The 17,335-nt window shown below is 49.5% G+C and overlaps 1 protein-coding gene across 2 annotated transcripts in view; it reads left to right on the forward strand.

Moving 5' to 3' along the window:
* SRC (SRC proto-oncogene, non-receptor tyrosine kinase) overlaps positions 1–17,335 on the forward strand; it is a 67,917-nt gene that overhangs the window by 24,473 nt on the left and 26,109 nt on the right. For both annotated transcript variants that reach the window (XM_039498197.1, XM_039498198.1), the window contains exon 2: positions 10,909–10,983. The gene's annotated coding sequence lies outside the window, so the exon portion shown is untranslated. The remainder of the gene's footprint in view (positions 1–10,908; positions 10,984–17,335) is intronic.

A 17,335-nucleotide genomic window follows, 5' to 3' on the forward strand; every position in this document is an offset into this window, starting at 1 on the left:
ACATTATCTAAAAGTTGTGAGCTCTCCCACAGCATCTCTCCAAACAGTTGTGCACAATACAGCAGCTTCCCTGGTTAAGTGACACTCCTTGGCACTTGTGGGGTTTATAAACCCCGTCCTAAATTTTCAAAAATGACTTTGGGAGCCCAACATCAGGTTCCTTTTAAAGGGGCTTGATTTTTTTTCAGAGGCAAAGGACTTGGGTGGGGTTACCGGACATATGGGTTTTCCTGGACATTGCCTATTTTTTATGGGTTTTCCTGGACATTGCCTCTTTTTTGATCCTCTGGCTGGGTGGATCTCTCAAATAAGAGGCAACATCTGGGATTTTTGAAAGCAGACATTGTGGCTCAGAAAGAGACCTGATTGGTCCCTCCCCTGTATCAACAGCTGCTAGATCTCTAGCTCCCAGCCCTGGGAACGGGGGAGAGAGACAGAGGCACTGACAGACGGCTGTCGCTGTATCCTGGGCCTGCGTCAGCTGCCCTGCCACTGTGACAGAGAGTGACACTGCCCTCTACCTCGCGAGAGAGGCTGAAGATATCTCTTCCCCTCTCCCTCAACAGCTTTTTTTTGGGGGGGGGAGTGGGGGAGAGGGAGGGTGAGGGAATGGGATGGCGGGGCTCCGGCTGTCTCCTTTATCCTTGCTTCCCAGGTGTGCACAGCCCTTTTGTACAAGCCCCAGCCACCCAGAGCTCTTTTAAAAACAAAAAAAACCCCAGCTCCTGGAGTCATGGGATATGAGAATCTCGTATTCCTGCCTCTTCCCCCACAAACCCCTAAAAAGTCTAGCCTGCATGGTTGTGGAGTAAAGCTCAGAATATAACCCTGGAACAAACTGCCTAGGGAAGTCATGGAAGCGCCTTCATTGGAGGTTTTCAAAAGGAAGCTGAATAGCCACCTGTCTTGAATGGTTTAGACATAATAAATCCTGCAACTTGGCAGGGGGTTAAACTAGGCGCCCCATGCAGTCCCTACTTGGGTTCTAACCCCTAAGGTCTCAAAAAGCAGGAAGCAACCCCCAGGTTTTTTAAATGTCATGATTTTTAGGGTCTGAGCTAATAATCTTTGCTTATATGGGCTTAGCAAGATTACGTACAATAAAACTCCTATGAGCCACTCAAAACCCTTTCCTCTCCCTCTGAGACTTACGCACCTGGCCTGTGCTTTGGGACTCTCATTCCACAAATTCCTGCTGGGAAAGGAACCCTCCTCCAGACTAAGATAGTGCATGTTTCCCTGCCTCTTGTTTTCACTTGGGCCTCTGCCAATTGCAGTCAGTGCTGGGTGTTTACAGATAACTTACATGGAACCCTGCCTGCCTAGACAAGTAGTTTCATAACTTACTCGACAAGCCAAAATAATTGCCAGGATTGGTCCAGAACCTACGAAGATGACACATGCTCATGCAATAGACGAAGATTCCAATCTGTTGCTGCCTGAATATGCAGATTTGTGTGTGTTTGTGCTACGGTTTGCTTAGTCGGATAAAGTGTCCAAAACTCTTGATTCAATCTTCAGCCTTATTTGTTTAAGGCATTTAATTCCTTCTCATTTTCTGAGTTCCTTCCCTCTTTCTCCCTCCATGGGCGAGGGGATGGAGTGAATTTGATTGTTAATTTAATTATCCCTTTCCTTTCCGTGACCCATTGGCCCCGGCTAGGTTTGGCCGTGTAGCTTTAATTAAGACGGTTTTAAATTTAACAGGAGCTGACAGTTTGGTGGGTGGGGCTGGCTCTTTAATACACTAGTTTGGGTCTTGTGGGAGGTGAGACAGTTCCAGGAACGTAATTTACCATATTCCTCCATCCCGTCTATTTGTTTTATCTTGGAGAAATTTTAGCTGGATTAAGAGGGATGGAGGAGGAAAGCTACATTGCCATGAATAAGTAATGAATGGGGTTCCTTCACTCGCATCTTTGCTGGGTAACTGCTGAGCATTACTGAAAGCAGAGCTCTCATTCCAGGCAGCAGTACAGGGAACGGTGGGGTTCATAAGGAAGCTGGCTGTTTAAACTCACTGTTGCCCACCCTTGCAGCTTTGTGAGCCTTGTGATGTTCGGTGTGTTCTTAAAACCCTAGCTCCTGGAGTCAGCAGAGTCTCCCTGAATCACTTTGCATTTGAAAAATAAAGTTTCTAGCCCGTTATGGTTGTGGAGAAAAGCTGGTATGTGCCCTGAGTGCCTTCAGGTCTGAGCCTGTAATGTGCAAAGAGAAAGAAGCACTTTTTCCTCTCTAAACATCCTGTGGTATTTTGGGGCCTGACTCATGAATTTTTGAATGCCTGGGGTTGGCCATGCTGTGAACCGTCATGGCCTGGTCTGTAATGCTTCTTGGCACAGATTTGCATCCCTACCAATCAGCTCACAAGGTCAGAGTGGAATCTCATCAGGCATCTGTGGCAAGTGAGGCAGTGTGATCTTGCATCTATGATACTTGCGTGGCCTCTATCACCATAGTACTCGAGCACCTCGCAATCTGTAATGTACTTATCCCCACAATACCCCTGGGAGGCAGGGCAGTGCTAGTCCCCACCCCCCCAGGTTGGGAAACTGAGGCACTGAGACTAAATGACTTGTCCAAGACCGCATAGGAAGTCTGTGGTGGAGCAGGTAATTGAACCAGATCTCCCAAGACCCAGGCAGCGAATTAACTACTGGCTCATCCTGCCTGTTGGACTGAGCTAGCCATCATGATGATGCGAGAGAGGTTGGGAACAACCCACTCTACAGATGACTCTGGCATGAGAACCCTTTGACCTATCATGCTGTCTTGTCTCTTCCTGTGATGGGGCCAATGTGGCCCTTCCCCTGGTCATGGGTTGCAAAGTGTGCATCTAAACTTGCCCAAAGGTCTTGGCAGCAGCTTAGATCTGAGCATTTGGTTGAGAACCATCCAACATCTTTGACTGCAAGCACTCGGATGTCTTCATGTGGCAGGTGAGAGACCCTGAAATGTTAGGGACTGATGTTTGAAATCTGTTAATCCCAACAGCATCCTGAAACAGGATAGCGAGTTTCCAGTTGCATCACTTCCCCCTAACAAATGGCCTGCAAGACCAGAAGACATAAAAATGTCTGTTCTCTTGGAGCCACTGCCTTGGATGTTGCAAGAGTTACACTGGGGAGATTGGCACCATGCCCACCTGTAATCGGAAATCCTGCCCTTTAATTACACCCGTTCCACTTTGACAGGCTAGAGTTGCTCTGTGCAATTCTCTCTTCTGGCCTCTTCTGTGAGGACTGAGACCCAAACAGGCAAAAGTTCAAGATTTAGGGATGGAATAGACGAGATCAGCCATGGCAACCTTTGGAACTCTCTCTTGTCTAGTTCTAGCACTCTGAGAGTGTGGGTGAGAAATACCATTTTCTTTCTCTCTTCTCCCCCCCACAAATCTCTATTGCCTCAGACTCTCTAATGTGTAAGACTTGTACTTTCACTCGCTCTTGCATGGAGACCTGGACTACACTTAAAATTTTAGATCAACCTAGCTGTCGTTCCAGGGTGGAGGGTGGGGAATTCACACCCCAGAGAGCCAGAGCTATGCTGCCCTGGACCCCCAGCATAGATGTGGCTAGATGAATAGAAGAATTCTTCCATTCATTTAGCCACCGCCGCTGAGGGAGATGGATTACTTACAGTGACAGTAAAACCCCCTTCTGCAATGTAGGAAATGTCTACATAGCACTTGTAGCGTGATATAGCCATAGTCTCTTCTGTCCCTCTTGCCAGCAAAAGATCCACTTCTTAGACTAGCATGAAGCAGGTGAATTTATTAACCTCTGGTCTTGCAAACCATTGAAGGGGAAAGCCTGTCTCAGTTTGACTGACTGTATTTGCCTTCAGAATTAGGCTCTGAACAGGGCCTAGCTAGGAGCCATGCACACCGTTCTCTTTCCCCACCTCCCATCCCAGGGATGGGGAGATAGGAGGATGCAACTGCTCTAATTTTAGATGTGACTTTAGTATTACAGCCACCTGATCAGTGCTCAAAACTTCCCAGACATCAGTTAACCAAAGAGCTGAAACTGCTCCTATTAGCTAGAGCCGACCATACTGGGGTAGAGCTGGGCTGGAAACTATTTTCCCATCCTGTGAACATCTTGAGATATCTGAAACCATCCAAATTTGGGACAAAAACTCAACCTCTCACTGAAAATCCAAAAATAAGCTTTTAATTTGGATCAATAAAAACATCTGTTTTGATTTTTTTTCGTCTAATTTACTGAAGTTTCAAAACAAAAAGTCATTGACTCGAAAACCAAGCTGTTTGTCAGTCTCCCATTCTGACGCTTTCCAGTCTTGAAGCTCTTTCCAAAAAGTTTTTCCAAGTCACCTGATTATTTGTTTGTGAAACAGGGTCAGGTTCAGTGTCAAGGAACTGATGCTCTTCAGTGAAGAGGGGTCTGTCAAATTCCCAGCCAGCTCTATCCAGGGGCAATCACTGCCCTTGCGAGAATTTTCCCTTTTCGCTCCATCTCCTCACAAAAAAAGCTACTGAAAAGAGGGAGATGCTGCGGTTCTTACCAGGGTGCTGGCCCTGGACCTGACGACTGGGGTCTCCAACCTCTTTGCGGCTAGCAGATGTGCGCTGACTCAAAAGCTTCCTCCCCTCCAGCTGTCTCCCAACAACTGGAAAGGTTGAGGGTGGTTTCATTCCCTGATCTCCTCGGCACTGGGGAGGGCAGAGGGTTTCCCCATCTCTATTCCTCCCCCCTCCCCCGCAGCCTCCTAGGTGCTGTAATAGGCAGTGTCTTTGCTAATGGAGTAGCATTTTAGAGATCCTCTCCAGTGCCTGCTTCAGCTACTGCTGAGTGTTTATTTCCAAGTGGAACTGACCCTTTGCCTATTACAGGGTTCTTCTGAACAGCAGCCATGAAAACAGCAAGACATTGGTATGGTTTCACTCTGCTGCTGCTGCTGCTCAGAACTTTCCCAGGCTGCAACAGAGTCACTAGAGCTGCTTATCTGCTGGCTCAGGAAGGCAACACTGCATCCGTTCACACTTGGCTCCCATATATAAAGTGTCCCTGCCAACCATAGGGACTAGAAACATGGACTTTTGGTTAGCAGAAAGCTTCAGTTCTGCATAGGCTGAAGGCACGGGTTGCACTTGCCAGTAAGGAGGAGAGGGGATTTTCATGCTCTGCATAGGATCTGCATACCAGTGCTAGGATGCACACCTCCAGCCTCTTAGCACACTGTTCTAGGTACAGTACCCCATGGGGAGGAGCATGATCTCCTCCTTTATGGGCCTGATCCCCACCATTCCTAGTGCTTGGGGACTTTTGCCTTGTAGATGACGCTATTTGCCAAGGCCTCTGCTTTCCTGTAACAGAAACAAGAATGTGGTATCTCCAGATCTTGGTCTGGTAACGTGGTGGGTGGGTGGGTGTCTCTCTCCTTAGCCCTTCTGGAAAGGAGACCGCTTCCCCTCCTCCACCAGTCTGGAAAGCTGTAAAAGCCACACTGATAGCACTCTGGCCTTGAGATATTTGGGTACAAGGAGCCTCTCGGGAGCGGTGGGCGGGCGAGTCTTTCTCAAGGAGACAGACTGGCTTCAATGCAGCTGGATTTCCTTGGGCTGCAGCTGGCGAAGTGTCGCTCTGCCAAGGGAGGCGTAAGTCACTGGGGTCATTCTCCTGCCCCTTTTCAACTCCCGGGGTAGCAGCTCCAGGGGGAATTTGGGGCAGGAGATCCTGGCTCGGTGTGACCTGCTAGGAGACTCTCCCTTTCATTGCCCCACCATGGGGTGGCTCTCAACTTGAGGGAAATTCTTTCTTCCCCGTGGGTCCTGTCGGAGGCACCAGATGAGACCCGTAGGCACCTAGCCAGCCTCTCGCCCCTGTGATGAATACATGCTGTAGTGTGTGAGTGCAGACTGCTGCCATCTCAGCTGTGCCATAGGCTTCATTCTGTTACCAGCTGGTGGAGATTCCCCTTGGTTCAGGTGGCAGGGGCTCTGCTTTGGGGCAGGAGGCTCTGACCCCACCGGTGACCGTTGTCAGCATGCTGCACACCAGAAATTCTAGGTTCCCCTGTGTCTGCATCCGCCTGGGGTCTCTTGTCTTAGAAGTGGATTGCGAGCTCTCTGGGGCGGAGACTGCCTTGTCCATGTTCGTGCAGGTCCTGGACCATGACTGAGACCTCCTAGGTGCTACCACAACACACCTAGCTAATGCCATGGATTTGATAGTGAGATCTTCACTTCAAAGGGCTCTTTTTCTCACCCTCTCCACCATTTCCCCTTCCCGGGCCGGTTCTGACTCTGTCGGAGGGGAGCGCACGATACAGGCGCTAGCTCGGTGCGCCCATCTCCTTGGCGGGAGGCTCCGTGCCACGTGTACGGAATCTCTCTAGAACAAATGCGGCGATGGGCTCGCAGATGGGATGCAGAGCACAAACCGAAACGCCGCCTGCTCCGGGGCCTCCAGGGGCTGGCCGAGCCAAAGGAGTGGAAGCAGCGCTGGCCAGGTCTGGAGGCATTCCCCAACAGTTCATTTTTACTCTCCATATGCCAATGCTTTCTTTTCACACCCTGTGGCTCATTCAATTAACAACCCCACAGCTTTCCATGGATGAAGCCGGGGGGAGGGCGGGAGGAAATGCTGTCTAAGCACCATGATCTGAACCAAGCTGAACTATGCAGCTGAGTGCCTTGTTTTTAATTGCTTTTTGGGGGGGTGGAGGCCATTTGCTAAAATCTGTCTTGTTCTGTCTCCTGAGGGCAGGAATTGCATGTCTCAGCTTATCCATAGCTTCCCCCTCCAGCTCCCTCCCCTCTGTTTGGTCTTAATCAGTGCCACAGCTTGGGGTGGGCGGAGGGTAGTGGATGGAGGGAAGAGCTGTGGTGAAAACCTGGAACTGGACATGTGGGAAACGTTCCTCGTGGCTGCTGGAAAATGCTACAAAGCTCCAAGAAAAGGGCAGATCTCATGGATCACAAACTCCTTCACTACTTGGTATCTCGCTTCCCTCCTGCCCCTCCGACAGTGTCTATGGGAGCTGGCCGTTCAAGCCTCTTGAATAGGGGATTGCAAGCTGCCACTATTTGGCAGAGTAAAGATGGGCAGAGCAGGATCTGATGACTTAATGCCAGGCAGGGTGGCAGCATGGTTGTGTGTCTGGTTAGAGCACAAGACTCAAGTTGGGCAACTGCCTGTTCTAATCCTGGCCGCATCACTGCTTTACTGTGATCTTGGGCAAGTCTCTTAACCCTTCTGTGGCTCAGTAGATTTCTGTGTGAAATGGGGATTGTGCTTAAACCTGGTGGTGGTGACTAATCCGTTAGTTTGAAGTGCTTAAGATCCTTGGGTGGAAGATGCTAGGGACGTGCATGTGTTACTTGTTAGTACTGCTCTGCCTGTCAACCATCCCTAATTAGAATGGAGGTCTTTCAGGTTCAGCATAGACCAACTTGCATCTGTGGCATGGTCTGGTGGAGAGGTGCTGGGCTGGAATTCAAGGTCCTCAAGTGCTGATCTGAACCTAAATCTGCCACTGATATAGTGTGTGACCTTGGGCAAGTCATTTCACTGCCTCTGTTTCCCCTTCTGTTTTTTTTTAAAGGGTGGGGGGGACTTTCCAGTGCTTTGGGCTTTTGTCACTTGGCACCATAGATGCAGGCAGCAATATTCTGTACACTGGCTTCTGCTGAGCTTAAAGAAGAGTCCATAATTTCTCAAAATCCCCAGACAGGATGGTGCAATAAATTGTTTCTACACCTGCAACCTGCCCTGTAAAGAGTGGACAGTGCAATGTTAGCAAGAGGGGAAATTCTGAAAAGGTGTTGCCATCTGCCCTGGGGTGAGCCCCCTAACCCAGGAGTTAGAGCCCTAAAGGTGTCCGCTTCCAGAACACAATTAGCCTGGTCTATGCTAGACAAACTTCCCAAACGCTTCCCACTGTGGCCGACACCAAACAGAGAGAGACCCCGGGAAGCTAGGGTAGGCCATGTTTACGTGCTCATCTAGAGGCTTCAGCAGTGCTGGGGGCAGGAGGCATTGTACAGCTTGTCTAGGGTTTTCAATATTCCTTCCTGTAACTACTTTCCTTCCTTTGCCATCCTCCCACCCTTAGTAATATTGTGTACCACAGGAGCACCTAGAGGCACTGTATGGACTTGGTGAGGGGCAGCCCCTGCCCCAAAGAGCTAACAATCCAGCCAAGAGACATAGGGTAGGGGGGTATGAAACTGAGGGGAAGTAACTTGCCAGAGGTCACACAGCAGGTCGGTGGCAGAGATGGGAATAGACCTCCTGGCCCAACTGACTTCAGTGAGGCTAGAACTTCACTCCAAATCTTTACAGTCCTAGTCCAGTGCCTGAATTGTTACCTTGCCTATCTTCCCGACCAGACCTGTAATCCATCTCTTTTCCCATGGATGCCTTTTCTTCTGTGTCTTGGTGGAATTTTTTTAATATCCCCTCATTCACTGGTAGCATCTCATCTGATCAGACATGCTGATCAGCTCAAGCCATGAGGTTGTGTTTTTTTAATGTGATTCAGACTAGTCACCCATCTTGCTAAATACAGTGAAACTCAAATACAGTACTGAGCATCAGCCAAAAAAGTGCTAGTAGGAAGATTCCCTTTTCAGAACTTCACTGTGGCTCTAACAGAATCAGACAGAGCCAAGGGATGCAGCCTCCGTAGACCTGTCAAATGCCGTGGAGTATGGATGTGGAAAGGGAATCTTATTTGTATGTACTGCAATCCTGAGTTGAGACTGTAACTTGAAATTCATGCATCCTGCTGTGCAATTATTTCTAGCAAATATTAGTCAAGTACAAATTACAAACCGTTCTGTCTTAGAGAGCTGTCAATCAAATGCTGCTTGTTCTTCTAATCAACCTCACTAAAAATAGTGGCAAAACTTATTAGCAGGGAGAAGGGAGGGATACCAAACTGTACTGTAGCGCGTCTGCTGCATGTTAAGCAACGTACTCAGAAACTGCCAGCCAAAATACCCCAGTGGGACTGAGAGGAGATGTTTGGTTGGCTGGGTCTGCATAGATCCTGGCAATAAAATCCATTGTTCATATCCACCCCAGTGCAACAGAATATTAAAAAAACAAAACCACCCCCTTCCTCTCCCCCCCACCGCCCCCAACAGCTTTAGCCTTTGCCATACCGCCTTGTCTTGGGATCCTGTTAATTTTCAAGCTAAGCAGGGGCTGGGTCAGGTCTTTGATGGAAGATCTCAAAGGCAATCTTAGATGCTCAGAAGCAGTGTGTACTCTCATTTGGTCCTTGTCTACACTGATTCTTTCTAAAACCTTTGACCTGTGCCGCTCTGCTGGTGGGAGTTCTCAGGTGAAAGGTGCAGGCAGCCACTGGTATTGAGCCCAGCTCTGAGCCAAGTTAGATGATACTGTGGTAAATATGCCAGTGACTGATCTATTCTAGTTCACCCACCGTTGCTAACATCAATGGCACTTCGTGGCTTTGTCTACACTAGATTTTTTTTTATACAGGTTTTGTCATTTGGATGAAATGTGAAATCATGGGCCTGGCCATTTCTCGTGATAAATGATCCCACAGCACTGTAAGAGTAAGGATGTTGCTCGAGGTGCCCTAGTTAAACCCCAAATTCAGTCATTATACTCTGAGTTTCCCCTGAATATTCAAATAGGTAGTGGTGTTGTACCTCCACGAAGCCTTAAATTGTTGAGCATTGTTATAGCTGCGGCGTTCATCCCAGAAGTGGCTGCATTTCAGGGTAGCATAAATGTTCTCGGTATATCTTTTTCCCCACCCCCCCAGTGGATTGAAGATGTGCGTCTGGTGCTTTGGGAGCCTCTGAAAGCTGCTATAGAAGTACAAACTGAGTGACTTAGTGGATTTTTTTTTTAAACTCCTTGTGCCCCTGTTGGGGGTGAAGGTTAGAGGAATAACTCTCTGAAGGCGGAACTCCAACTAATAACTACTCCAAGGAGTGAGTGACCTTTGTGGAAATGATGTGATTGGACCCACGTCATGTCAGTGAGAGTACTGGTGACACTTCTGAAAGGATTTGCTTTCAGACTAGAAGAAATTCAGCTGAAAGGGGTCCGAGAGCCTGAGCATGCTCAAGAAATGGAACCTAGGTGGTAGAAACCAGTTAAGACCTGAGCCTCCAGTTCACCTAGGGATTTTGGGATGTTTTGGATGGCATATTGGGCCTGTCTGCTCTGCCGCTACCTGTGCTGTCCCTGTGCTCTCTCTGGGGGCAGGACTTGCGGCATCTCTCACAAGCACTATGATGTCCTCGCCCAGCCAGCCCAGTAGGAAACCTACATCCGTGCACAGGGCTGCTCAGGCTGATCTGTGCAGGCTAGTTGGGGGGTAGGGTCGGATCAGTGTCTAAACCCTCTGAGATGAAACCCACAATTCCTCTGAAGAGACACAGCAGCTCTGGGTACTGCGCTGGCTCACGCAGGGAGCAGTTTCTCATACTGGTGACGACGCAGACACCCATTCAGGCACAAGCTCGGTTGGATAGCCCTGGGCTGCCACTGACAACCTCCCCTTCCTTACCCTGTTGATTTGATGAAGTGGAGCAGAGAATCGTCCCCTCTTTACACATGACCGATCAGAGAGGCAGCTGTTGGCTGGCTGTTGTGGACTTCAGAGCTCCACCAAGCTAGAAAGTTCTTGGGGAAGGTGAGGAGGGTGGAGATCACAGCCTCACTGGCTTTAATTAGCCCTTCCCATGAGCTCTTCTTGCCCCGATGGGGAGGCTGATGGGGAAACTCCCATTTTCTGGGAGGGCGCGGGTAGAGGGAGGAGGTGTGAAACGGATTTCAAGCTGAAGTACTGAATGCTGCAAGCATGGGGCTATCTGTGCTGGGAAGGTGCCCAGGCAGCGGCACTGCCTATGGGGCATGCAGAGCTCTGTGCTAACCTTTCACTTCATTTGTGTCTCAGATTCCTGAAGAGCTGAGGTGACTTCACATACGGCCACACTGCCCCTGTAGAAAGGCTGTAGCTGGACACATCGCGGTAAGACCTTTTTCCTTTTCGGGCAGAGGGGAGAAGAGGGTGTGAGTTTTCTGCCAGTGACTATTCAACAGATCACAAAGTGAAACCGAAATCTTCTGCTTCGCGGCACTTAGATCCCTAAGCAATAGGCACCTTTAGCTGGGTGGACTTCGTCCCAGCTCAGGTACAGTGCATGGGAATGACGCACATTACCCGGTCCTGCCAGGTGTGGGAGCTTTGTGGAGAAAAGTGCAGCTATTGGTTTGATTTGTCTCCATATCAGCTGGTGCCTCCAGAGCAGACCCCACTGGCTGTGCTGAACTGGGCATGATGCTTTTAGTTCTAACTGGCCTGTTGGACACACAGCTGAGGCCTTAAACTCATCCCACCAATGGCCTCAAACTCATCTGTTGTGATTTCTTCCCTTGAGCTGAAACCATCAGAGAGCTACTGCATACCTGAACTTGCCTTCTGTGCTTATCCAGCTGCAGAAAAGCCTGCCTTACTATACCAGGTCTAATCAGCCAGGAGCAAGTGTTTGGGAATGCTGGCCGCTTTTGCACTTCATCTTTGTGTGGAGAGGGGACGGGGGATTTCAAATTAAAGATTCTGTGAGATCCTAATCGCTGACAAACCAGATGTGAACTGGAACTACAAATATGTTTTTCCCTGTAACAATCTAATGCTGCTGTTTTTGTTTTTGTTTTATTTTTAAACTGGGGGAAATGATGTGAAAAGCAAGAGGGTTTTTGTTTGGGGGGGGGCGGGAGGACGGGCATGGGAGGCAGGAAATGTACAAGCCAACAGATTCCAGTCCCTCTCCCGAAAAGTGACAGTACTTTGTTCCCTCTCCCACCCCACAATCTGCTTTTCTGTTTCCTTATTGTACGGCTCTGCACGTGGTTTGGAACACGTATGACTCAGGCTGTAAATTCTCTGGGGCAGGGACCATCGTGTGTGTGTGCCGAGTGCCGAGTGCAACGGGCTGCTGCTCCAGGACTGGGGCTCCAAGGTGCTGCCACAATACAGGCAGGATGTAGTAACGGCTTTGGGGATGATGATTTAGGCAGCTTCCTTCTTGCACCTGAAGCTTGGACCCATTTTTTGCAGCTTCCAGTTATCCAAGCAGGTCTCCTTGGTGGTGTAGTGGGAGCCTGGAAACCTGTACTAGAAACCAGTGCAGAGAGCGTGGTGCTGTGCCAACGTTTGTCTCCCAAGCTCTGCCTGTAACGTGCCGTGTCACAAGGCAAAAGGCCTCTCTCATGAGGTGAAAGCAGCCATGTTCAGCTGCAACCACACTGAAGCTGGCACCGTTCTGATCTTGTTGTGGCTAGGACTAAAGGCTCCCCAGGGAAGCATCCAATATCTGTTTCCTGCTGGGGCTGATATTACAAGCGTGGCAGCTTGGTAGCTTCCTTTAAGCCCAGTAAGTCATTTAACAAGGCTAGAAGAGATGGAACTAGCTGTGGGAGGGAGTGAAGGAGTCAGCCTCCTGGAGGCTAACTGGGCAGTGGATTCAACTAGCTGTATTCTCTCCTTCCTCCCCGCAGCCTGTCTTTACTCCCTTTTCTTTCGTGGCTCATTCTTTCTCCCCTCCTCCTGGCAGAGTGTGTCTGACCTCTCACAGTCACCCCCGAGACCTTTGTACACAGAGCATTCCCGGACAGGTCATTAATAACTCCTTTCCCCCAGGCCTCCCCTGTGCCACTCTTTAGCAATACAAATTCCTTTGCTAGACTAGTGAATAGGCATTGATCCTCCTGGTTTTTTCAGGAGGGGGTGGTTGGAGATCTCCTTGTACAGCTGCTTTCACAACACTGCTGCTGCATCCTCCTGGATTGCAGGCAGAGGTTGGAATTTTAACCCTGTCCTTGCCTGAGAATGGAAGCATGGCTGCTGCCAGCTGTTGGCAGTCAGTTTTCTGCCAATGTGGCAACTTATTGCCCACAGCCAATTCTTGATGGACCACCGTTAGCTGGAGGGTAGGCATTGCCTCTCACCGTTTCAGAGGCACAGCTCTTTCCCCGAAGGTTGATTCGATGATTCGACATGACTTCTATTTTGCACAGGGAGGGGAGGAAGAGAAATGTTTTTGGCAGCATCTCCAGGAGGGAAGAGTGATGTTGGGACACTACCTTGGGGTGGGCATTGGGCCTGCTAAGAAGCCAGTGGGTATATGAGGAACGTTGAGGCTCACTGTATCAACTGCTGCTGGTACATCCTCTCTTTGATCCGATGGCCCTTCCCTATCTATGCTGTGATCCTACAGAGTGTAACAGGTGGAGGTTTCCTGGGAGGAGGGGAGTGGGGGATGGGAGGGGCTAGCTGCCTGCCCCTCATGTAGGACTTACAAATCGGGCATTATAAAAAGAACACCTGACCTGAGTGAACTTGCCATTCAATCCTCCTCTCTGTTGCCCTTCCTTCTAGTCTGGGTGGCCAGTGAAGGCTGGGCTCCAAGAGAGGACCTGCTGTTGGATTAGTCGGGGTAGCCAGTGTAAGCGGTGCTGAGCTGGTGGAGGAGGGGATGGGATAGAACACAGGGCAGAGGAGAGCTTGGGGAGTATGTAGCATAAGTAAAGGAAGAAGAACTGCCCCAGGATAGGTCTGAGCTGCTCACCTCTCCGCCTCCCCACCCCTGAATTCTGTCCCACTCTGAGCCTGGTGTCTGACTGACTTTTCTTCTGTGCCTCCTGGCCAGTGGCCCTGTATGTGCCGTTGTTTCCCTCTCTCCAGTGGAGCAGTATAACGAAGGGCAGTGCCCTACAGCATTTCCTTTTTGGTCTGTGCGTTCTCTCTCTGCAGCCAAAGCCTAGAAGCTTGTGTAAGCGAGAGGCCAAATTAGGCCTCCTCAAAGCAGTGCACACTGTGATTCAGCAGGAGTCTGAAGGATCCCTTTTTCAAGAGGGTAAACCCGTGGAGGGATGGGGGTTTCCAGCACTTCTAAGCCAAGGCACAAACTGTGCACTTGTGAAAGGTATTGGGGGTGGAGCCCTCCCTCTAGAGGCTACTTGGATAGTCCCTGACTTGGAGACGCCTGATATGCTTCCACAGCGGGTAGTGGGCTACCACTAGCTTCTTGCTCTCATAGGTAACTTCCCGACGGATGCTGCAAGGTATGCCAGTCCGGCATGGCAGCTCTCTACCACCAGGACTCATGACATGGGGCAGTGGTTCGAAGTGGGTGGGGGAAGGGGAAGTTCAGGACTCATCTCTCCCAATGAAGTCCCTGCAGATAGACAAGGACTCTCTTGAGAGTAGGGCTGCCGTAGCACGCCCCACTTGTGAATGGAGGCGGGGCCGGGGAAAGAAACATCCCCAGGAGTCTGAAACAAGGGCATCAAAACTTGTGCTGCCTGTTGGGGCCTAAGCAGATCAGAAAGTATCTCCAGAGGTGACAAGTAACCATGGGTCTAGCCATGAGTGGCCATTTCTGGGTGCTTTAGATGAAGGCCTACATCCCCCCCCTCCCCCTCGCCAATACACCAGTTCTCTGATACCAGGTGAGGGGTTGGCTCCTGAAGCAAGAGGGTGATGGGTCCTGTTCAATTGTATTCTAGCTAGTGCAACTGCAGGGGCGGGTCTTACTCATGTGAAAAGCCTGGTCCTTTTCTGAAGTCTATGTCAATGAGTTGTGGTGGTGATGTACACACGAGCTCCTGTGGGACCCGATTGCTGTGTGAGCAGTAAAGTGTCAGTCCTACTTCCTACTTCCTTTGCCCCTTGTCTTCCCCAGAAGTCATTCTCTCTAGGCCAAGTTCACTGCTAGTGTAAGTGATTTCAGCAGAGGAAGAATTTGGCCCATTGTCTTTCTATCTTCTCCTACCACTGCACACTGATCTGGGGAAGTCCCAGTGAAATACTCTGCCACTAGGCTCTTGTGGGACTCTGAAAAGGGACACTGCAATGCATTACAGCGCGGTTAAGTTAGGCCCGTTATGTCTGTCTTTCAGATCCTCGCTCACCAGGCCAAAAGAAAGTGACTCAGAATGATTAGGAAAAATCCTTGCGCTTACACACAGACCATGTTACGAGACTTAGTCTTTTTCCGTTTGGGGAAGTGTTGTTTCCAGGGGAAATTCTGAGCCGACTTGGGTACTTGTGACTGCCCATGTAATGATGGAAAACAAGCAGTGCGGTTAGGCCCTGTCCTGCATTGTGCGTGTCTTCTCCTCCCTTCGCACATAGATGGAATTTAGCAGGGCAGAATCTAGTAATGGGAACAAATGGCGGGAGACCTGAATCACCTGAGACAAAGGTAGGAAAAACAAAAGGCTGAACTTGGGGCAAGAGGAGGGAATGTTTCTGTCTTTCCCTGTCTGATTGTTATAACCAAGTATTCCAGAGCATGAGCAACAGCAGTCTCCTAAATCAGTGGTTCTCGAATCCAGTCTGCCGCTTGTTCAGGGAAAGCCCCTGGCAGACCGGGCCGGTTTGTTTACCTGCTGCATCCACAGGTTTGGCTGATCACGGCTACAGGCCAGTGGGGGCTGCGGGAAGCGTTGCAGGCCGAGGGATGGCTTTGAGAACCACTGTCCTAGACCATGTTTTCTTGGTCTTCACAACATCCTCTGGCAAGGAGTTCCACAGGTTGACTGTGCATTGTGTGAAAAAAATACTTCCTTTTGTTTGTTTTAAACCTGCTGCCTATTAATTTCATTTGGTGACCCCAGGTTCTTGTGCTATGAGAAGGATTAAATTCTTCCTTATTTACTTTCTCCACACCAATCATGATTTTATAGACCTCAATCATATCCCCCCTTAGTTGTTTCTTTTCCAAGCTGAAAAGTCAGTCTTATTATTCTCCCCTCATATGGCAGCTGTTCCATACCCTAATCATTTTTGTTGCCCTTTTCTGAACCTTGTCCAATTCCAGTATATCTTTTTTGAGATGGGGTGACCACATCTGCATGCACTATGTGTGTTAATGCTCAACTGTTGCGTCCTGTGGGCTACTTATGGGTAGTAGGGTCTCTCCCACAATCTTTAGGAATTTTTAAAATCCCATCTTTCCAGTGATGATCCAGCAGTTGTGTCTGAACTTCTGATGTGGTTATTATTTGTGTAAGTTGATCTGACTCATCTTCTCCTGCCCATAGGTGCTGGAACAAAAAGCATTGAGGGTGCTGCCACACCCCTTGTCTTAAAGTGGTTTTCATCATATGCAGAGTTTACAGTCTGGTTCAATGGCTCTCAGCACCTGTACTATACAAATTGTTCCAGCCCCCCTGCTCCTGCCTGTCCCCTAATAGGGACATAGAATGGAGCATTTGTATGTAACAGTCTCCTGCTGGATGCGATTACCACCCTCTGCTGTGTCCCATGTAATGTTCTTGTCGGACACAATGCTGCTTTGCGATATGGGATGATTGTCGTCCGATGAAGTGCTAGTGATGCCTCTGTGGTCTTGTGAGCCCTGTTTTCAGAATGCTGGGCTGCCTCTCTGAAACTAGGATAATTCTGCAAGCTATGGGACAGGCAGGACCCTTCGCTGCTGTTCAGGCGAGCTTTAGGGGAGGGGAAAGTCAAAGGAGGATTATGGAAAAGGCTTGTTTTGGAAGTCAATGGTGGTAGCACATCTCAAATGGCTGTAGGATTTTAGAGACCCACCTCCCCAGCCTTGGCTGATCTGCAGACAAGTGCCTGTCTGATGCCCTATGAGCAATGGGTGCTGGCTATCCTACCTGCCCCCAAAGGAAATGGTGAACCTTTGGCCATCAGCCGACCATTCTGAATCTGCTCCCGCTGTCCAGTTTTCCCACAGAGTAATGCACAAACATGCTGAGACCCCCAGGCCCTCTGCAGGGCGTGGGTATGAGGGGATGCGCTGGGCCCACCAGGGAATTGGTGTCTGAATGCTTCACCTATTGAGTGGGGGTGGTCTGAGGGGAGCAGCGGAGTTCAGAGCTGTCTAATGTTGGAGCCCAGGACTTGTTTTTTCCTTTAGCTAAGGTAGGGCAGATGGTTTTCGGCTCCTCTACCTGAAGTCCTGATTGCTTGTAGGCCTTAAATTTCCCATAGAGTTCCTGGAGTACCTAGTCCTGTTATTGCCCGGGCCAAATTTGAACTCTGGTAAGTACGTTCAGCATAGCTGAAGTGCCTGCTGCAGTGTGAAATTAGATCTTCTGTAGCATTCTTCTACGTTTGCTGATGCATCATCCCACCTAGAGATGGCTGCTTGGCAGTGTTGGGTGGAGAATGATCCCCATGTATTACAGAGGGGTCTGAACACTCCTAGACTCTGGACCAGATCTTTGTGGCTAGTCTCTGTCTAGTTTGGTTACTCGTGAAAGGCGCGTGCTCTGCATTATTCATTCTACTGTAATGCTATTGAGTGTGCCTCTCTTTGGTAGAATATCGCTTACCAAGTGCA

Source organism: Mauremys reevesii, linkage group 13 (genome assembly GCF_016161935.1).
Source record: "Mauremys reevesii isolate NIE-2019 linkage group 13, ASM1616193v1, whole genome shotgun sequence".
NCBI classification, from domain to species: domain Eukaryota; kingdom Metazoa; phylum Chordata; order Testudines; family Geoemydidae; genus Mauremys; species Mauremys reevesii.